The sequence below is a fragment of the Oryctolagus cuniculus genome, chromosome 1, assembly GCF_051225735.1.
Source record: "Oryctolagus cuniculus isolate XC-2025 breed Fujian yellow rabbit chromosome 1, ASM5122573v1, whole genome shotgun sequence".
Classification (NCBI taxonomy): Eukaryota; Metazoa; Chordata; class Mammalia; order Lagomorpha; family Leporidae; genus Oryctolagus; species Oryctolagus cuniculus.
The window spans coordinates 39,488,815-39,503,927 of NC_142867.1; the positions used below are offsets into that span (position 1 = coordinate 39,488,815).

The 15,113-nt window shown below is 41.1% G+C and overlaps 1 pseudogene; it reads left to right on the forward strand.

Moving 5' to 3' along the window:
- Positions 1 to 12,616: 12,616 nt before the first annotated feature.
- Positions 12,617 to 14,168, forward strand: LOC100355680 (26S proteasome regulatory subunit 4 pseudogene; annotated as a pseudogene).
- The last annotated feature ends 945 nt before the right edge of the window (positions 14,169 to 15,113 follow it).

The window sequence follows — 15,113 nt, forward strand, 5'->3', positions numbered from 1 at the left end:
ATAGGAATTCTTGGGGCTGGCACTGTGACACAATGTGTTAAGCCACCAGCTGTGATGCCAGCATCCCTTATAAGCACCAGTTTTTGAGTCCTGGCCTCTCCACTTCTGATCCAGCTCCCCGCCAATCCACTTGGGAAAGCAGCAGAAGATGATCCAAGTACCTGGGCCCTTGCCATCCCTGTGAGAGACCAGATGGAGTTCCAACCTCGCATTAACCTGGTCCACTCCTGGCCATTGTGGCCATTTGAGGAGTGAAACAGTGAATGGAAGATCGCCTTCTCACTGTCTCTCCCTCTCTCTTTGCTTTTCAAATTAATAATTTTAGAAAGAAATTCTCTTATCATGATTGTCTACAATGAACCTATAACAAATAGAATAATTAACACAGAAAATGAAGATGATGTATAGGTTAATCCTTCTTTATCTCATTTCTCTTAAGAGTATTATTCATTTTCTAGTCTGTATTTTGTCCTTTAAAGTTGTTTCTTATTTGTTTCTTTTTGGTACATAGCAATATTCTTGATTGTGTATATTTATCTTATACCCAGTAATCTTACTTAATTCTCTCATTAGTTCATATTTGTCTTTGGATTATGTTGGATTATCCTGTATATAATAGTGTCATCCATATATAATGACAATTTTTTGCTTAACAGCTGATCCTTTTATCTAATATTTCACTTTTGTTGTTTAATTTCCATGCCGGGGCTGGTGCTGGCGCCGTGGAGCAGTAGGTTAATCCTCCGCTTGCAGCGCTGGCATCCCATAGGTATTCATTCTAGTCCCAGCTGCTCCTCTTCCAATCCAGCTCTCTGCTGTGGCCTGAGAAAGCAGTGGAGGATGGCCTAAGTCCTCGGGCCCCTGCACCCACATGGGAGACCCAGAAGAAGCACCTGGCTCCTGGCTTCGAATCAGTGTAGTTTTGGCCCTAACGGCCATTTGGGGAGTGAACCAACAGAAGGAAGACCTTTCTCTCTGTTTCTCCCTCTCACTGTCTATAACTCTACCTCTCAAATAAATAATTAATATCTACAAAAAAAATTTCCCTGTCTACACTTTCAGAGCAGAGTTGAAAAGCAACAATTTGAGGAGGGAGACTTTTCTAAGTTTACTATCAAGGAAAAAATCTCAAAAGTTTTCAAGATTTACCAGATTTAATCCATCAAGGAGTCTGGAAATTGAGCAATAGCTGCCTCTTTGTTTTAGGCACTGCTAAATAAACATGCTCTTATACCATCTGCATATCAGGGATTGACTTGCAGAGTTTCCAATGAACATTCCCAGGATTTGGAGTTCCACAACTTTGTGTCTTCTTTTGGCACTTATAAAAGAGGCTATGTAGGGTCATAATTTAACTTCTAGTTAAAGACCTGAATATAAGTCAGAACACTATTAAATTAAAGGAACTCTGGTCCAAGTGTTTAATTGGGTTAATGAAGGAAGAATGAGGGGTACTATCTAGTCTAGAGCTGAATCCACAACCTTTCTGAGAGAATCAAGCTATAATGCCCTACTACATCAATTTCATGGGATGAATTAACTTCTTTCCTATTACAACAAAAAGAAAGAAAGTGAGTGAGGAAGGTTGATTCATATTTATGTCTTGTAATACCTTCAATTGGTAGTAAAGTAAATTAAAAATAGATTAATTGGTTCCTCAATAAGGAAGTCCATGCAGAGCTGTTGTTTTAAATCAGATCTTTCCTTTCAGACAAAAAGCCCAACACAATAGCGCTATCTGACCCATTGCCTTTAAATGCTCTGATTTATCGTAGCAGCACAGAAACCCCCCAATTAGACAGCCATTCCTCTTCTCAGTGGCTTCTGGTTTTACTCTCTTAACTCTGAATCTGCTGCTACTTGCTCATTTGCTGGATCTTCTCTCCATCAATTTCTTCAGTTATATTAAAAAATATTGATTGATTGATTTCATCCACTTGAAAGGCAGCGAGAGAGAGAAAAAGAGACAGAGCATGAGCAGTCCCATTGCTAGTTCATGCTCTAAATACCCACAGTATCCCGGGCTGGGCCAGTTTGAAGCCAGGTGCCCAGAACTGCCTATGGGTCTCTCACGTGGGTGGCAGAGACCCAAGTACTTGGACCATCCTCTGCTGCTTTCCAGGTACATCAGCAGGAAGCTGGATCAGGAGCAGAGTGGCCAAGACTCAAACCAGCATTCTGATACGTGATGCAGGTACCCAATTCAGGACTTAATACCCTGTGCCACAATGCCTGTCCCTGTCTCCAGCTTTTGTTGTCTGCTTCTTTTTTTTTTTTTTTTTTTTTTGGAAGTAACAGGTACATTTATTTTGATGTAAATTTTTTTAACTTTTATTTAATGAATATAAATTTCCAGTGTAGAGCTTATGGATTACAATGGCTCCCCCCCCCATAACTTCCCTCCCACATGCAACCCTCCCCTTTCCCGCTCCCTCTCCCCTTCCATTTACATCAAGATTCATTTTCAATTCTCTTTCTATACAGAATATCAGCTTAGTGTATATTAAGTAAAGATTTCAACAGTTTGCACCCACATAGAAACACAAAGAGAAAAATACTGTTTGAGTACTCGTTATAGCATTAAATCACAATGTACAGCACATTAAGGACAGAGATCCTACATGAGGAGTAAGTGCACAGTGACTCCTGTTGTTGACTTAACAATTTGACACTCTTGTTTATGGCATCAGTAATCACCCTAGGCTCTTGTCATGAGTTGCCAAGGCTATGGAAGCCTTTTGAGTTCACCGACTCTGATCAAATTTAGACAAGGTCATAGTCAAAGTGGAAGTTCTCTCCTCCCTTCAGAGAAAGGTACCTCCTTCTTTGATGACCCGTTCTTTCCACTGGGATCTCACTTGCAGAGATCTTTCATTTAGGTCATTTTTTTCTTTTTTGCCAGAGTGTCTTGGCTTTCCATGCCTAAAATACTCTCATGGGCTCTTCAGCCAGATCCCAATGCCTTAAGGGCTGATTCTGAGGCCAGAGTGCTGTTTAGGACATCTGCCATTCTGTGAGCCTGCTGTATATCACGCTTCCCATGTTGGATCGTTCTCTCCCTTTTTTTTTTCTAGGGGTCAGTATTTTCAGACACTAGTTTTGTTTATGTGATCCCTTTGACTCTTAGTCCTATCATTATGATCAATTGTGAACAGAAATTGATCACTGGGACTAGTGAGATAGCATTGGTATATGCCACCTTGATGGGATTGAATTGGAATCCCCTGGTATGTTTCTAACTCTACCATTTGGGGCAAGTCAGCTTGAGTATGTCCCGAATTGTAAATATCTTCCCTCTCTTAATCCCACTCTTATGTTTAACAGGGATCAATTTTTCAGTTAAGTATCACCACTTAAGAATAACTGTGTATTAATTACAGAATTCAACCAATAGTATTAAGTAGAACAAACAAAAAAAATACTAGGAGGGATAAAGTATTAAGTTGTTCATCAACAGTCAGGGCAAGGGCTGATCAATCACCGTGTCTCATAGTGTTCATTTCACTTCAACAGGTTTCCCCTTTGGTGCACAGTTAGTTGTCACCGATCAGGGAGAACATATGATATTTGTCCCTTAGGGACTGGCTTATTTCACTCAGCATGATGTTTTCCAGATTCCTCCATTTTGTTGCAAATGACCGGATTTCATTGTTTTTGACTGCTGTATAGTATTCTAAAGAGTACATATCCCATAATTTCTTTATCCAGTCTACTGTTGATGGGCATTTGGGTTGGTTCCAGGTCTTAGCTATTGTGAATTGAACTGCAATAAACATTAAGGTGCAGACCGTTTTTTTTGTTTGCCAATTTAACTTCCTTTGGGTAAATTCCATGGAGTGGTATGGCTGGGTTGAATGGTAGGGTTATATTCAGGTTTCTGAGGAATCTCCAGACTGACTTCGATAGTGGCTTTGCCAGTTTACATTTCCACCAACAATGGATTAGTGTCTCTTTTTCCCCACAACCTCTCCAGCATCTATTGTTGGTAGATTTCTGAATGTGAACCATTCTAACCGGGGTGAGGTGAAACCTCATTGTGGTTTTGATTTGCATTTCCCTGATTGCATTGAACATTTTTTCATGTGCCTGTTGGCCATTTGGATTTCCTCTTTTGAAAAATGTCTGTTGAGGTTCTTGGCCCATCTCTTAAGTGGGTTGTTTGTTTTGATGTTGTGGAGTTTCTTGATTTCTTTGTAGATTCTGGATATCAACCCTTTATCTGTTGCATAGTTTGCAAATATTTTTTCCCATTCTGTTGGTTGCCTCTTAACTCATCTGACTGTTTCTTTTGCAGTACAGAAACTTGTCGCTCCCCGTCTTCGTGGAGGAACGACACAGGACCCTGCGCTGTTCTTTTGTCTGCTCGGCCCTCCCCGGGTTTGCTGCTGGTTCTTCCTGGGTTGGCTACCGTCCCTTCCACCTCCGTGGAAGGGCGGTTCCCCCTGGCCACTTTCCCCACTTCCGTAGGGGAGCGGCACACCGCCGACCGGCTCTCTCGGGGGCTGCTCAGATGTTCCTCAGGTGTTCCTCGTGCATGTTGTCTCTCTCCTCCTTTATAGTCCTTTTCCACCAATCCCAACTCTGCTACCCACACGCCAAGTACACTGCTCTCCTCCAATCAGGAGCAGGTCCTACAGTTTATTGGTTGAACTGGAGGCAGCTGTGTAGAAGCTGTTTCTCCCTTCTCAGCGCCGTATTGTGGGAGAACAGATGCATAGAATAAGTCTTAATTCCAGTAACTTAGTCTAGTCTGGGTTGCTCCCCACAGAAACTTCTCAATTTGATGCAATCCCAATAGTTAATTTTGGCTTTGACTGCCTGCACCTCCAGGGTCTTTTCCAGGAAGTCTTTGCTGGTGCCAATATCTTGCAGGGTTTCTCTAATGTTCTCTAATAATTTGATGGTGTCGGGTCATAGATTTAGGTCTTTAATCCACGCTGAGTGGATTTTTGTGTAAGGTGTAAGGTAGGGGTCTTGCTTCATGATTCTGCACGTGGAGATCCAGTTTTCCCAGCACCATTTATTGAATAGACTGTCCTTGCTCCAGGAATTGGTTTTAGATCCTTGATCAAATCTAAGTTGGCTGTAGATGTTTGGGTTGATTTCTGGTGTTTCAATTCTGTTCCATTGGTCTATCCATCTGTTTCTGTATGAGTACCATGCTGTTTTGATTACAACTGCCCTGTAGTATGTCCTGAAATCTGGTATTGTGATGCCTCTGGCTTTGTTTTTTTTTTTTTGTACAAAATTGCTTTAGCTATTCGAGGTCTCCTGTGTCTCCATATGAATTTCGGCATCACTTTTTCTAGATCTGAGAAGAATGTCTTTGGTATCTTGATTGGGATTGCATTGAATCTATAAATTGCTTTTGGGAGAATGGACATTTTGATGATGTTGATTCTTCCAATCCATGAGCATGGAAGATTTTTCCACTTTTTGGTATTTTCTTCTATTTCTTTCTTTAATGTTTTGTAATTCTCATTGTAGAGATCTTTAACGTTCTTGGTTAAGTTTATTCCAAGGTATTTGATTGTTTTTGTAGCTATTGTGAATGGGACTGTTCTTAGCAGTTCTTTCTCAGCCGTGGCATTGCCTGTGTATACAAAGGCTGTTGGTTTTTGTGCATTGATTTTATATCCTGCTACTTTGTCAAACTCTTCTATGAGTTGCAATAATTTCTTAGTAGAGTTATTTGGGTCCCCTAAATAAAGAATCATATCATCTGCAAAGAGGGATAGTTTGAATTCTTCCTTCCCAATTTGTACCCCTTTAATTTCTTTTTCTTGCCTGATGGCTCTGGCTAAGACTTCCAGAACTATGTTGAATAGCAGTGTTGAGAGTGGGCATCCCTGTCTAGTACCAGATCTCAGTGGAAATGCTTCCAACTTTTCCCCATTCAATAGGATGCTGGCCATTGTTTTTTCATAAATTGCTTTGATTATATTGAGGAATGTTCATTCTACACCCAATTTGCTTAGAGTTTTCATCATGAAAGGGTGTTGATTTTTTTTTTGACAGGCAGAGTGGACAGTGAGAGAGAGAGACAGAAAGAAAGGTCTTCCTTTGCCATTGGTTCACCCTCCAATGGCCGCCGCGGCCGGTGCACTGCGGCTGGCATACCACGCTGATCCGATGGCAGGAGCCGGGTACTTATCCTGGTCTCCCATGGGGTGTAGGGCCCAAGGACTTGGGCCATCCACCACTGCACTCCCTGGCCACAGCAGAGAGCTAGCCGGGAAGAGGGGCAACCGGGACAGAATCCGGCACCCCGACCGGGACTAGAATCCGGTGTGCCGGTGCCGCAAGGTGGAGGATTAGCCTAGTGAGCCGCGGCACTGGCACTGGCCAGGTGTTGAATTTTATCGAATGCTTTCTCTGCATCTGTTGAGATAATCGTATGATTTTTCTTCTGCAGTTAGTTGATGTGGTGTATCACATTGATTGATTTGTGAACATTGAACCATCCCTGCATACCAGGTATAAATCCCACTTGGTCTGGGTGGATGATTTTTCTGATGTGTCGTTGTATTCTATTGGTGAGAATTTTATTGAGGATTTTTGCGTCTATGTTCATCAGGGATATTGGTCTGTAATTCTCTTTCAATGCTGCACTTTCTCTGGCTTAGGGATTAAGGTGATGCTGGCTTCATAGAAAGAATTTGGGAGGATTCCATCTTTTTCGATTGTTCTGAATAGTTTGAGAAGAAATGGAGTTAGTTCTTCTTTAAATGTCTGGTTGTTTTCTACTTCTGACCCTATGATTTAAAAGTTTTCCTTAAAAATATTTTTAAAATGTTTATGTATTTGAAATGGATAAAGGGAAAGGCAGGGTGGGGGGAAATCTTTCCTCTGCTGTTTCATGCCCTATCAGCCTCTAACATTCAGAGTTGGGCTTGTCCTAAGCCAGGAACCCCAAACTCATTCAGAGACCCCATGATTCAAAAGACCAATTCAGGATGCATTCTCTAGTGTCCTGAAGGCAACCTTCCAATGAATGTTGCAGTCTGTATGCCTTCCCTATCCTCCTATTTTCTGCACCCCCTTAAAGTCTGAGTAAAGGCCTCCAAACATTTCTGCTAAGGGCATATGTTTAATTAATTTAATGTGTGGCTGTTTAAAATATTTTTCTTTCTTTTTAAAGTTATTTTCATTATTTATTTATTTGAAATGCAAGAGATACAGAGAGAGAAACATAAACACCACAAAGGAAATATTAGGAATGAGGACCATTTTGAAAAATCATCTGCTTTGGCCAGTGCCACAGCTCACTTGGCTAATCCTCTGCCTGCGGCACCGGCACCCTGGGTTGTAGTCCCAACACCCTGGGTTGTAGTACCGGTTGGGGCACTGGATTCTGTCTCGGTTGCTCCTCTTCCAGTCCAGCTCTCTGCTGTGGCCCAGGAGTGCAGTGGAGGATGGCCCAGGTCCTTGGGCCCTGCACCCGCATGGGAGACCAGGAGAAAGCTCCTGGCTCCCGACTTTGGATCGGCTCACCACGCCGGCCGCAGGGCTCCGGCCGTAGTGGCCATTTGAGGGGTGAACCAATGGAAGGAAAACCTTTCTCTCTGTCTCTGTCTCTCTCTATCTCTCACTGTCTAACTCTGCCTGTTAAAAAAAAAAGAAAAAGAAAAATCATCAGCTTGTTCAGTTTTCAAGAATATACCATATTTTTGCTGACTATAATCACTAGGTCATGCAAAGATCTCATGAACTTAGCTTCATCTATCTAACTGAAAGATATTTTGACCAAGAGCTTTCAAACCTTCCCTCTAGTCCAGACCCTGGTAACCACCATTCTATTGTTGATTGATTGATTTCATCCACTTGAAAGGCAGAAAGAGAGAAAAAAAGAGACAGAACATGAGCAGTCCCCTTGCTAGTTCATGCTCTAAATGCCCACAATAGCCAGTGCTGGGCCAGATTGAAGCCAGGTGCCCAGAACTCCATATGGGTTTCTCATATGTATGATCATGGAGTATTTGTCATTCTGTCACTTGGATTATTTTCACTTAATATAGGATCTTACAGATTCATCACTCTGTTGCAAATGACAGGATTTCTCTCTTTTCAAATGGAATAATATGTTTTTGTGTATGTATACCACATCTGCTTAACCCATTCATTTGATGGTAGATACTTTGATTATATAGCTTTTTAATTATTTAAAAAAAATTTAACTGGCATACACAAAAAATGTACATATTGGGGCCAGTGCTGTGGTTTAGTGGGTAAAGCCACAGCCTACTTTGCTGGCATTCTATATGGGAGCCAGTTAGAGTCCTGGAGGCTTCACTACCGATCCAGCTCTCTGATATGGCCTGGGAAAGCAGTGGAAGATGGCCCAAATCCTTGCATCCCTGCACCCACCTGGAAGAAGATCCAGAAGAAGCCTCTGATTGTTGGCTTCGGATCAGTGCAGCTCCGGCTGTTGTAGCCATCTGGAGAGTGAACCAGCGGATGGAAAACTCTCTCTCTCTCTTTCTCTCTCTCTCTCTCTGCCTCTGCTTCTCTATCACTCTACCTTTCAAATAAATAAATAAATCTTTAAATAAATATTCAGATTTGTGGAGTACTACTATACAACGTTTCTATGCATGTATATACTATACAATGTCTGATCAGGGTAAACATATCTATCTCTTTGTAGATCAAACTTTTTTTTGTAGTGAAAACATTCAGAATATTCTCTTTTAAACTTTTTTCAGAAACATGCAGTACATTATCATTATTAGTAGTACCCTTACTGTGCAATAGAATGCCATTACTTCTTACTCCTATCTAACTCTTAGTAATTAATCTATTCCCATCCATCCCTCTCTCATATGCTCCCTAGTCTTTGGTAACCACCATTGTACTCCACCATTATACTCTTCTACTCTTCTTCTTCTTTTTTTTTTTTTGGACAGGCAGAGTGGACAGTGAGAGAGAGAGAGACAGAAAGAAAGGTCTTCTTTTTCTGTTGGTTCACCCCCTAATGGCTGCTGCGGCCGGCGCACCGCGCTGATCTGAAGCCAGGAGCCAGGTGCTTCCTCCTGGCCTCCCATGCACATGCAGGGCCCAAGCACTTGGACCATCCTCCACTGCACTCGCGGGCCACAGCAGAGAGATGGACTGGAAGAGGAGCAGCAGGGACAGAATCTGGCGCCCTGACCGGGACTAGAACCCGGTGTGCCGGCGCCGCAGGAGGAGGATTAGCCTATTGAGCCGTGGTGCTGGCCTACCATTATACTCTTCTATGATCAACAATTTTAATTCCACATGATTGAAAAATGTGGTGTTTATCTTTCTGTGCTTGGCTCCTTTCACTTAACATAATGACCTCCAGTTCCATTTATGTAGTTGCAAAGGATAAAATTTCATCCTTTTTACTGACTGAAGAGTATTTTATTTTACACATGTCTAATATTTTCTTTATAAACTCCTCACTTCATGGACACTTAAGATGTTTCCGTTTTTCAGCTATTATGAATAGTGTTCTGATAAACATAGGAATATCTCTTTTTGACAGACTAATTTAAATCTCTTGGTTTTACATTTGGTATCAAAATTGCTGGATTATATGGTAGTTCTTTTTTTAGTTTTTTGACAGTACTCTATTCTGTTTTCTATAATAGCTGTACTAACTTACATTCCCACCAAGAGTGTGTAAGGCTTCTTTTTTCTCTGCATCCTCCTCAGTATTTGTTATTGTTGCCTTTCACTTAAGTGAAATGATATGTAATTGTGGTTTTGGTTTGTATTTACTTGGTCTATTCATGTACCTGTTGACCATTTGTAGTTATCTATTTACTTGAAAGACACACAGAGAGAGAGAGAGAGAGAGAGAGAGAGAGAGAGAGAGAGAAAGGAAGGAAGGAAGGAAGGAAGGAAGGAAGGAAGGAAGGAAGGAAGGAAGGAAAGAAGGAAGGAAGGAAGAGAGAGAGAGGCAGAGATTTCTCATCTGCTAATTCACTTCCCAAGCACCCAGAACAGCTGGGAATGAGCCAAGCTGCAGCCAGGAGCTGGAAATTCAATCCAGGTCTCACATGTGGGTGGCAGGGACCTAACTACTATCCATTAGCAGAATGTTGGAGTCAGAAATGGAGTTAGAATTTGTACTCAGGTAATCTGATATGGATTGTGGACATCTGAAGTGGTATCTCAACCACTACAGAATACACATTTTTATCAATAGCACCTATTCTCCAGTATATGTCATATGGTAGGTCACAAATATCCACCTTCTTGTTCTTATTTCTTTTCTTCTAATTGTAGATTTATTTGTTGCTGTTTATGTAATTTTAAGGTGTGCTAATAAGTTGTTTCAGATCTTTCTGCTTTTTTGATGTAAGCATCCATGCCATAAACTTCCCTTTAATACTGCTTTTAATGTACCACATATGTTCTAGAATGATGAACTTTGATTTTCATTCACTTCAAGAAATTCTTAAACTTCTTTCTTAATTTTTTCCTGGATCCATGTGTTGTTCAAGAGTAAGTTGATATATTTCCATGTACTTATGTCATTTTGAAAGTTTTCCTTGGGGCCAGTGCTGTGGTGCAGTGGGTTAATCCTCAGCCTGTGGTGCATATGGGCCCTGGTTCATGTCCTGGCTGCTCCTCTTACAATCCAGCTCTCTGCTGTGGCCTGGGAAAGCAGTAGAAGATGGCCCAAGTCCTTGGGCTCCTGCAACCACATAGGAAACCTGGAAGAAGCTCCTGGCTCCTGGCTTCAGATCGGCACAGCTCCGGCCGTTGCAGCCATCTGGGGAATGAACCAGTGGGTGGAAGACCTTTCTCTCTGTCTCTCCCTCTCACTGTCTGTAACTCTACCTCTCAAAATAAAATAAAATGAAATAAAATATTTTTTTAAAAAAGAAATTTTTCCTTGTTATTGCTTTCTAGTTTTATTTCATGTGGTCAGACAAGTTATTCAATATGATTTATATTTTTTTCAATTTGTTGGGATTGCCTTTGTGACCTACCATGTGAATATTCCATCTGCTTTTGAGACAAATGTGTATTCTGTAGCTATTTGATGAAGCACATTGTAGATGTCTGTTAGGTCCAATTGATCTGGAGTGCAATTTAACTTTGCTGTCTCTTTGTTGATTTTCTGTCTGGATGACCTGTTCATTTCTGAAAGTGGAGTGTTAAAATTGCTACTGTAATTGTATTGGAGTCTACATCTCTCCTTGGATCTATTAATATTTACTTATATATTTGGGTAGTCCAAAATTTTTTGCATATGTAATTGTCATTTCCTTTTTTGCTGGATCAAATCCTTCATACTTATATAATGACTTTCAATGTCTCTTTTTTCTGTTTTTGATTTAAAGTAAATATTACCTGATGGAGGTATAACTACTCCTCCTTTCTCTTGGGGTCCATTTCCATTGAGTAGCTTATTCCATCTTTTAAATTTCCATCTATTTATGTCCTTAGAAGTGAAGTGTTTCTGGTAAGCATGTGGATCTTGTTCTTATTTTTTATTTTTTATTCATTTAATCATTCTATGTCTTACAACAGGATAACTTAATCCATGTACATATAAGATAATAATTGACAGGTAAAATCTTAATGTTGACATTTTGATATTTGTTTTGATATTTCTTTCATTATTTCTTTATCCCTCTATCTTTCTTTGTTGATAAGTGATTTTTTTCCTATAGTAGTGTGCTTTGATTCCTGCTTATTATTTTGGTACATCTATTATAGTTTTGCTTTGTGGTTACTATCAGACCCACGGATAAAATAATTTAGTTATAAGAAATTATCTTGATATGATAGCAAATTCACATTGCTTATAAATAAAAGGAAATAAATCAGAGATGATAAATAGAAATAGGAGTGAGTGTTTACTGTAGTAGTTAAGATTCCTACATCCCACATAAAAGTATATAGGTTCAATTCCTGGTTCTAGTTCCTGCGTCCAGTTTCTTGCTGGTTCAGACTCTGGGAGGCAGTGGTGATGGCTCAAGTAATTGTGTTCCTATGTCCCATGTGATAGACCTGGATAATTATTCTTAACTCCCAGCTTCAGCCATAGCCAATCTCCGGCTATTACAAGCTTTTCAGAATGAACCAGCTTTGGAGAGCTTTGTTTCTTTTTCCTCCCACTTCCCTCCCCTCCCCTCATCTCTTTCTCTCTCTCCTGCTCAAATACATATATTTTAAAAAAGAAACACAAACAATGAACTTGGCACTTGTGCTTAATTGCTCCTCACATTTTTAATTTATTTTTATTGTTATTTATTTTTTTTTTAAATTTATTTTCCCTCTAAAGAAACTTTTTATTTAGGGAATACAGACTTCATACAATTCATAAGTACAACTTTAGGAATGTAGTGATTCTTCCCACCATACCTGCCCTCCCTCCACTCTCCCATCCCTCTATCTCCTTCCTCTCCCATTCCCAGTACCATTCTCCACTAAAATCCATTTTTAATTAGCTTTATACACAGAAGACCAACTCTATACTAGTAAAGAGTTCAACAATTTGTACAGAAAAAGCAAAAATCAAAAAAAAAAAACAAACAAAAAAACAAAACAAAAACTGTTCCTCAACATTTGAGACAATGGCTATTCAAAGTCATTGCATCTTGAAGATAATTTCACTACTTTTTTTTTTTTAGAAATTTAATTAATTTAAAGAAACACTCAGGAGCGGCCGAGTCAAGATGGGTCAGAGTCAGAGTGGCGGTCACAGGCCTGGAGGTGGCAAGAAGGATGACAAGGACAAGAAGAAGAAATATGAACCTCCTGTACCAACCAGAGTGGGGAAAAAGAAGAAGAAAACAAAGGGACCAGATGCTGCCAGCAAACTGCCACTGGTGACACCTCACATTCAGTGCCAGCTAAAACTACTGAAGTTAGAGAGGATTAAAGACTATCTTCTCATGGAAGAAGAATTCATTAGGAATCAGGAACAGATGAAACCACTGGAAGAAAAGCAGGAGGAGGAAAGATCAAAGGTGGATGACCTGAGAGGGACCCCGATGTCGGTGGGAACCCTGGAAGAGATCATCGATGACAACCACACCATTGTGTCGACATCTGTGGGGTCGGAACACTACGTCAGCATCCTTTCCTTCGTGGACAAAGATCTGCTGGAACCAGGCTGCTCCGTCCTGCTCAACCACAAGGTGCATGCTGTGATAGGGGTGCTGATGGATGACACAGATCCACTGGTCACAGTGATGAAGGTGGAAAAGGCCCCTCAGGAGACCTATGCTGATATTGGGGGGTTGGACAACCAGATCCAGGAGATTAAGGAATCTGTGGAGCTTCCTCTAACCCACCCAGAGTATTATGAAGAAATGGGAATAAAGCCCCCCAAGGGGGTCATTCTCTATGGTCCCCCTGGCACAGGTAAAACCTTATTGGCCAAAGCAGTGGCAAACCAAACCTCAGCCACTTTCCTGAGAGTGGTTGGCTCTGAGCTTATTCAGAAGTACCTGGGAGATGGGCCCAAGCTCGTCCGGGAATTGTTCTGCGTTGCTGAAGAACACGCACCGTCCATTGTGTTTATTGATGAAATTGATGCTATTGGGACAAAAAGATATGACTCAAATTCTGGCGGCGAGTGAGAAATTCAGAGAACGATGCTGGAACTGTTGAACCAGCTGGATGGATTTGATTCCAGAGGAGACGTCAAAGTTATTATGGCCACAAACCGAATAGAAACTTTGGATCCAGCACTTATCAGACCAGGCCGTATTGACAGGAAGATCGAGTTCCCGCTGCCTGATGAAAAGACCAAGAAGCGCATCTTCCAGATTCACACGAGCAGGATGACGCTGGCCGACGACGTAACTCTGGACCACTTGATCATGGCTAAGGACGACCTCTCGGGTGCTGACATCAAGGCAATCTGCACAGAAGCTGGTCTCATGGCCTTGAGAGAACGCAGAATGAAAGTAACAAATGAAGACTTCAAAAAATCGAAAGAGAATGTCCTTTATAAAAAACAAGAAGGCACCCCCGAGGGGCTCTACCTTTAGTGGACCACAGCTGCCTGGAGAACGTTCTGGCTGGCGTTTCTCTACCCTCCAGGGAGGTACGGAGGGGGAGCTGCCCAGAGGAGCCCGCGGTCCGGCTGATTTTTACTAGCAAACAGCCTTTGTATCTGCGTGTGAGGGGGCCGTTGGTCTCTGCTCACTCTGCCTCCCAATAAAGTGTGCTCTTCCTCCCCCCCCCCCACACACACAAAAGAGAAACACTCAAGAATGATACATCTTTTGTGAGCACTTAGACATAATTCTAATACAACTCTTGCAGGGAAGTCAGTGCACAGTGACACTTGTTGTTAATTTAACAATAAACACTCTTACATATGATGTCAGTGATCACCTGAGACTGTTGACGCGAGCTGCCTTGGCTATGGAAGCCTTTTGAATCCACAAACTCCTTCAGTATTTAGACAAGGCCAAAGCAAAGGGAAATTCTCTCCTCCCTTCACAGAAAGTACCTCATTCTTTGATGACCATTTCTTTCTTTTGGGGTCTCACCCATTGAGGTCCTTCATGTAAGACACTTTTTGTCTCAGTGTCTTGGCTTTCCATGCCCAAATTTCTCTTGTGGGCTTTTCAGCAAGACCAGAATGCCTTAAGGCTGATTCTGAGGTAGAGTGCTATTTAAAGTGATGTCATTTTATGAGTCTGCTATGTAGACTAATTACCATGTTGGATCATTCCCTCCTTTTTAATACTATTTATTATTATTACCAACCCTTAATCCTCTCTATATGATCACTTTAGCACTGAAGATGGCATTTTTACCACCCAGATTAAGTGGATTTTGGGTCCCATGACAAGATTTTAAATTGTATCCTTAGAAGTAAGTCCGTAGGAATGTATGCAGAACTATACAGCTTTACATCATACAATTCATAATTACAACTTTAGGAACATGGTGATCCTTCCCTCCATACCCACCCTCCCACCCATACTTCCAACCCCTCTTCCTCCTCCCTCTCTTGTTCCCACTGTTAATTTTTACTGAGATCTATTTTCCAATTGACTTTATAGAGTTCAACAAATAGTGTGTGTGTGTTTTTATATGCATATATATATATATATATATATATATAAAACACTGTTCCTCAACAGTTAAGAAAAGAGCTATTCAAGTCA